The sequence below is a fragment of the Zalophus californianus genome, chromosome 1 (assembly GCF_009762305.2).
Source record: "Zalophus californianus isolate mZalCal1 chromosome 1, mZalCal1.pri.v2, whole genome shotgun sequence".
Lineage (NCBI taxonomy): Eukaryota > Metazoa > Chordata > Mammalia > Carnivora > Otariidae > Zalophus > Zalophus californianus.
The window spans coordinates 101,656,268-101,662,093 of record NC_045595.1 but is presented as its reverse complement, the minus strand read 5'-3'; the positions used below and the strand labels follow the sequence as shown (position 1 = coordinate 101,662,093).

At 39.0% G+C, this 5,826-nt stretch overlaps 1 pseudogene; it reads left to right on the top strand.

Moving 5' to 3' along the window:
- Nucleotides 1-1,605: 1,605 nt before the first annotated feature.
- LOC113916338 lies at nucleotides 1,606-4,001 on the top strand (annotated as a pseudogene).
- Nucleotides 4,002-5,826: the final 1,825 nt, after the last annotated feature.

Genomic DNA, 5,826 nt, shown 5'->3' with positions numbered 1-5,826 from the left:
CTTACAAACACAGAACTTCTCCCTGAGGAGTGAGGGATTTGTGCTCCACATCAGGCACCCAAACCCTTGGGACCTGCACTGGAGGGATGAGCTTCCAAAATATCTGGTTTTGAAAATTAACAGGCTTGTATCCAATAGAACCAGAGTTATATGGAATAGAGAGTCTGCTCTTAAAGGGCTCATATGCAGAATCACTCATCCTGGGATCCGGTGCAAAAGCAATAGTTTGAAAAGTCTAGACCACATGTGAAGGAAATTCATTTGTTAATCTTAAAAGTATCTACCAGAGGGCAAAAGCCTATAGGGACTCTCCCCAGGACAGAAATGATGGTGGGCATCTTTTTACATTTTCCCACTACCTTTTTAGCACCAAGGCTGGTGGGCATCATTTTTGCACTCTAACTAGCTAGTGCTGCCCCCTGCACTGCCGCCAGGGGTGGCAAGCAAGAACCCACCCCACCTAGCAGCTTCCTTGGCTCAAACATAACCCCCACACCACTACTGTGTCATGTCAGAGGTGATGGGCAAGTGCCCTGCCTCCATGTGCCACAGCTGCAGCCCCACCAGAGGTGGCAGGTGAGTGCCCCATCCACCCACACCACTGCCATGGTCCCACCAGAAACAGCAGGTAAACACCCTGCACCTTACACGCCCCCCAAAGCCAGAGGATATAAGCAGTCCACACAGGGGATACCCCCTGACTCCTGAGCGCCATGCTTTGGTGGAGGGAAGGAATGCATTTCTGGAGCTCAGGGGTCTAAAACAATCAGAGAGACAATCTGAGAGATAACCAAGAACTAAGGCATGGTTAAACAATAAGGTTCACCTCCCACATGGGGCCAGCCCTTTAAAACTGGAAGAGATAGCTGTTTTGCTTAACACATAGGAACAAATGTAGAGGGACAAGCAAAATGAGGAAACCGAGAAATATGTCTCAAATGAAAGAACAGGATAAAACCCTGGGGGAGGGGGTGGGGACAAAATGAAATGGAAATAAGTAATTTACCTCACAAAAAGTTAAATGTAATGGTCATAAGGATGCTCACCAAACTCAGGAAAAGACAGTATGAACACAGCAAGAACTTCAACAAAGAGAACAAAAACTAAGAAAGTACCAAACAGAAATAACAGAGCTGAAGAATTTAATAACTAAACTGAAAAATACACTAAAGGGGTTCAACAGCGGACTAGCTGAAGCAGAAGAACAAGTCAGTGATCTGGAAGACAGGGCACTAGAACTTACCTAAACAAAGCAGTAAAAGGAAAAAAGAATTTTTAAAAATATTATGAATGAATATTAAGGGACTTAGGGGAAGACAAACAGAATAACATTTGCATCATAGGAGTTCCAGAAAAAGAAGAATGGGGCAGAAAACATATTTAAAAAAATAATGGCTAAAAATTTCCTAAACCTGGGGAAAGAAATGGACATATAGATCCAGGAATCCCAGAAAATTCCAAACAACAAACCCAAAGAGACCCACACCAAGGCACATAACTAAAATGTCAAAAGTTAAAGATAGCCCCTCCCCGCCCTGATGGGCCAGGGGGCTGCCCTGAGGAGGTGGCAAGGGGAGGGCTGGGCCAGCCAGGGGGTGGGCGACTATGCCCAACTTCTGCTCTGCCTCCAACTGCATGAAGAAGAGCACGCAGTGGGACCTGGCCTTCTTCAGGTTCCCACTGGATCCGGCCAGATGCCAGAAGTGGGTGGAGAGGACTTATAGGAGAGAGGACTTATAGGAGAGAGGACTTAGAAGATAAAACACCTGATCAACTAAATAAACATTATTGATTATGTGCCAAACACTTTGAGACCTCTATGATTTGTAGAAGTATACATTTTGCCGAGGCATCAGAAAACTAAAGAATGATTGGGTTATTTTATTTCTCAAATTAATTGAAGCAGATATTTGTGAAGTCATTGGGAGAGTCCTTATAGTACAGTTCTTCAAGATAATGCAATACCAACAATATTTGATCTTACCAGTCACTTGAACAATCCATATAGTGGACACAGAAAATGAATAAAAGAATTGAGTGAGGATGAAATCAGTACACTGAAACAGAAAAAAAATTGATGAAACTTCTGAACAGGAGCCAAAACATAAAGAAATAAACAACAGCAAAGCTTAGAACCCCAGTGCAGAGGAAGGGGGTGAAGAACAGAATGAGGACATTTTACCTTTAACCCTTGAAGAGAAAGAAAACAAAGAATACTTAAAATCTTTATTTGAAATTTTTATTCTTATGGGAAAACAAAACATACCTCTGGATGGGTATGAAACTGATGAAATCCCAGAGGGTCTCTTTACTCCTGATGACTTTCAAGCACTACTGGAGTGCCAGATAAATTCTGGCAAAGAGGTTCTGAGAAAGAGCTTTGAGACAACAGTGGTTAACACATTGTTCTGCTCGAAAACACATTAGAAACAGATGCTAGACATCTGTGAGAGCTGCACTGGGGAGGAAACCCTCAGGGAAGTGAGAGACCCTCACTTCTTTTCCATCACCACTGATGACATAGTAGACATAGCAGGAGAAGAACACTTGCCTGTGTTGGTGAGGTTTGTTGATGAATCTCATAACCTGAGAGAAGAATTTGTGGGCTTCTTGCCTTATGAAGCTGATGCAGAAATTTGGGCTGTGAAATTGCATACTATGATAACTCAGAAGTGGGGGTTAAACATGGGGTATTGTCATGGCAGCCTCACATTGTGTCCAGTGGGTTTTCTTCCAAAATGAAAAGTTGTTGCTTCTAGTCTTTTAGAGAAATATCCCCAAGCTGTCTACACACTTTGCTCTTCCTGTGCCTTAAATATGTGGTTGGCAAAATCAGTGCCTGTTGTGGGAGTATCTGTTGCATTAGGAACAACTGAGGAATTTTGTTCTTTTTCCCATTGATCTCCACAACTGCTTTTGGAGTTTGACAATGTAATTTCCGTCCTCTTTCAGAAAAATGAGGGAAAGGGTAAAGAACTGAAGAAAATCTGCCATTCTCAGTGGACAGGCAGAAATGATGTTTTGAAATTTTAGTGGACCCCATAAAAGCACTTGTTTTGTTTAGATGGTATAAATAGTGATACAAATATTAGGTGGAATACCTATAGCTGGTAGAGCTTTTGTACTCTGTAGTGCAGTAACAGATTTTGATTTCATTGTTACCATTCCCGTTCTTAAAAATGTTCTATCTTTTACAAGAGCCTTTGGGAAAAATCTCCAAGGGCAAACCTCAGATGTCTTCTTTGCAGCCAGTACCTTGACAACAGTGCTGCATTCACTAAATGAAGTGATAGAAAATATTGAAGTGTCTCATGAATTTTGGTTCAAAGAAGCCACAAATTAGGCAACAAAACTTGATATTCAGATGAAACTCCCTGGGAAATTCCGCAGAGCCCAGCAAGGTAACCTGGAATCTCAGCTCACCTCTGAGAGTTACTATGAAGAAACTCTAAGTGTTCCAACAGTGAGACACATTATTCAGGAAATGAAAGATATATTCTCAGAACAGCACCTCAAAGCTCTTAAATGCTTATCTCTTGTACCCTCTGTCATGGGACAGCTCAAATTTAATACATTGGAGGAGCACCATGCTGACATGTACAGAAGTGACTTGCCCAATCCTGACACACTCTCAGCTGAGTTGCATTGCTGAAGAATCAAGTGGAAACACAGAGGGAAAGATTTAGAGCTTCCATCCACCATTTATTAAGCCCTGCATCTACCAGACATCAAGTTTTTTCCTAATGTTTATGCATTGCTGAAAGTTCTATGTATTCTTCCTGTGATGAAGGTTGAGAATGAATGCTATGAAAATGGGCAAAAGTGTCTGAAAGCATACCTGAGGAACACTTTGACAGACCAAAGGTCAAGTAACTTGGCTTTGCTTAACAAATTTTGATATAAAACATGATCTGGATTTAATGGTGGGCACATATATCAAATTCTATACAACTAAGTCAGAGCTTCCTACAGATAATTCAGAAACCATTGAAAGTACCTAAGAGACTTTTAAAGTAGGCTTTCCCTTATGTTTGATATTTGGAAAAATCTGTAAGAAATTTGAAAACATCTTACAGAAAAGATGTCAGGTGTATGTAGGCCACTTAATCACTGAATATCTTGACCTATCAACCTCTCATTGAGTACATTAGCCATTGATAATCTGCCTATTTAAATGGCCCCTGTTTAAATTCTCATGCTTTGGAGACATACCCATTCTTCCAGAAGATAGCACCGAAAGTGCCACATTACAATTCTATGAGATCTTTGCTAATGGCACTTGGGAATTGTTTTAATTAAGTCATTTTAAACATAACATTTATTATCACTAGATCCAACTGTCAGGTATTGAGTTATCAGTTCTTAAAAGGTATAGATTTTGAAGAGGTGTGGGAGGAAGGAATACATTTTATAAAATGTTGCAATGAATCTCAGGAGTGACCTGTGAATAGTAGTAGTGTTAGTATGTTAAAAATCTGTAATGGACAGTTAAGGGAGTTACCAGAGAGAGAGAGAGAAACGTGTAAGCTTGCCCAGCAAGGATTGCAGTGTAGATTTAGTCTTCATCAAATGGAACTTAAAAGAACAAGTTACAGTTAGAGTTTGAATGGGAGAGCCTGCCATTGTTCCACATTGGGTTGTTGCTGTTTACATTCCCTTTGTTGAGCCTACATCTTCATAAGCTCTTTAGCAAGTATATGTTGAACACCTACATCTTCATAAGCTTTTTAGCAGGTGTATGTTGAGCACCTCTGTTCATGGTCAAGACAGGATCAGAGGCCATGGATACTGACAACTGATTTGTCTGCTTTCATCTGTTTTTTTCCATGGCTATATCTACTGCCTCATCTTATTTATAAACAAAACCTGGAAAACCTACAAAAATAAGTGTTTTGTGGTTTATCTAGGAATAATACAGAAAATATTGCTGTTATTTTGGGTGAAGATAATCAATTTTATACAGTTTATTTCAACCTAAATAAAATGTGAATTTTGTTAAAAAAATTAAAGATAAAAAGTGAACCTTAAAAACAACAACAACAACAAAAAACTTGTTACATATAAGGGAGCCCCCATAAGACCATCAGCAGATTTAGTAGCAGAAACTTTGCAGGCTAGAAGAAAGTGGCATGATATTCAAAATACTAAAAGAAAAAAAAAGAAAAAAAACCTTCCCATCAAGAATACTTTGCCTAGCAAGATTATCATTACAGAGCTGGGGAAAAAAAAAAAAAAAGTTTTTCAGGCAAATACAAACTAAAAGAGTTCACCATCAAAACACCAGCCCTACAAAAAAATGTTAAAGTGATTGCTTAAGCTGAAAACACAGGGTAGTAATTAGCAACAAGAAAATATATGTAAGCAAAAAACTCCCTGGTAAAGGTAAGTATATAATAAAGGAGGTGAATTAATCATTTTTGAAGCTAGTATGAAGGTCAAAAAGACAAAAGTAGTAAAAATAACTATCCCTACAATAATTTGTAGGTAAAACAAACACCTATAAAAAATACAAAAAGGACAGTGAGAAAAAGAACCTAAGCATAATATTACAGAGTTATCAAGACATAAGGGAAAGAAAGGAGAGAAGAATAAAGGAAAAGAGAGAAAGTACAAAACAGCAAGAAAACAACAAAATGTCAATAAGTACATACCTACAAATAATTAAGTGTGAATAGACAAAATTTTATAATCAAAAGATACAGAGTGGCTAAATGGATAGAAAAACAAGACCCATCTATATGTTGCCTACAAAAGAGTCACTTCAGATGGAAGGACACACACTGACTGAAAGAAAAGGAAAGGGAAATGACATTTCATACAAATGGA